This window comes from Silene latifolia, chromosome 2 (genome assembly GCF_048544455.1).
Source record: "Silene latifolia isolate original U9 population chromosome 2, ASM4854445v1, whole genome shotgun sequence".
Classification (NCBI taxonomy): Eukaryota; Viridiplantae; Streptophyta; class Magnoliopsida; order Caryophyllales; family Caryophyllaceae; genus Silene; species Silene latifolia.
The window spans coordinates 79567458-79568997 of NC_133527.1; the positions used below are offsets into that span (position 1 = coordinate 79567458).

Below are 1540 nucleotides of genomic sequence, written 5' to 3' on the forward strand. Positions count from 1 at the left end.
TTAATTGGGTTTCCAATATTTTGGTGTGAGCTAGGATGTTGTTGATGGTGGTTTCCTTTGCTTGACTATCTTTTTGCATTTGAGTGAAAAATTCTTGTTGATTCTTTTGCATTTGGAGGACCGCTTTTTGAACATCAAAACCTTGGTCATTTTGTTGATTGTATGGATTTTGATTTTGGTAACCTTGGTTTTGGTTGTAAAAGGGTCTTTGATTTTGGTTTCTCATGGGAGGTGGGGTGTATGTTGTTTGAGGGTTTTGAACATTTTGGCTTTTGTATGAGAGATTTGGATGGAATTTGGTGTTTTCATTGTAATAGTTGGAATAAGGGGTACCACTCTTGTATGCTTGGAAAGCATTCACTTGTTCATTTGTTCCCCTACATTCACTTGAGTCACGTCCCAAAGTTCCACAATTCTCACATATCCCACTTGGGATTGATGAGGATGCCGTCATGGAATTAACATGATGCTTTGGTTATTTTGAGGCTTCTTCAAGTCTAGCCATAGCTTTTTCAAACTTCAAATTGATTGTGTCAATGTGAGCACTAAGTTGAGCACCCAATTGAGTAACGGAGTCCACTTCATGCTTTCCTCCTCTAGTAGCCTTGCGAGGTCTACTATATTGTGAGTTATGGACCGCCATTTCCTCAATTTTGTTTCAAGTTTGATTGTCATCAACTTCGGTGAACATTCCATTTGATCCCATGTTGAGAATGTTCCTTGAATCTTCATATAGACCGTACCAAAATTGTTGTACCAAGAACCACTCGCTAAGTCCATGGTGAGGACATGAGCGACAAATTCCCTTGAACCGCTCCCAAGCTTCATACAAAGATTCTTCATCCCTTTGCTTAAAACACGTAATTTGAGCTCTTAGCATGTTAGTCTTTTCCGGTGGGTAGAAGTTTTTGTAGAAAGCTAGAGCCAACTCTTTCCAAGAATAAATTCCGAGAGTGCCCTTATCAAGGCCCTTCAACCATTGTTTTGCGGTGCCAATTAGAGAAAAAGGAAATAAGACCCATCGAATTTGGTCTTGAGTTACACCGATTTGAGAAATCGCATCACAATAGTCACGAATGGTCTCCATATGAGAATGAGGATCTTCACTAGGCATCCCCCCAAATTGGCTCCTTCGACTAATTGGATAAATGTGGATTTCGCAATGAAATTTCGGTCAAATGTTGTGGTGTGGGAGTACCATTGGGTAGGTTCTCCTCGGTGGGTACGGAATGTGATGAAAACTTAGGCATTGTGGGTTGATTTTGTGTTGTATTTTTTGTTGGGTTCTCCTCACCTTCTCTTGCAAAAGGGTTGATGAACTCAATAGTTGGTTGAATATATACAACCTCACTAATACCTCTCAAATTTCTCCTAGCAAGTCTTCTATTGGTTGTCAAAGTTCTTTCAATTTCACGATCAAAAGGTAACAAATCACCTTGTGACCTTCTAGACATGCAAAATATCAAACAACTTGAAAACAATTAGAACAAACCTTGAGGAGTTTTACTTCCTCAAGGCAAAGAAAGACACCTAGACCAAA

At 39.5% G+C, this 1540-nt stretch overlaps 1 non-coding gene across 1 annotated transcript; it reads left to right on the forward strand.

Moving 5' to 3' along the window:
• The first annotated feature begins 773 nt into the window (after nt 1-773).
• On the forward strand, nt 774-880 carry LOC141645635 (small nucleolar RNA R71). Its single transcript, XR_012545113.1, has one exon. It is a non-coding gene; the product is annotated as a small nucleolar RNA R71 (small nucleolar RNA).
• The last annotated feature ends 660 nt before the right edge of the window (nt 881-1540 follow it).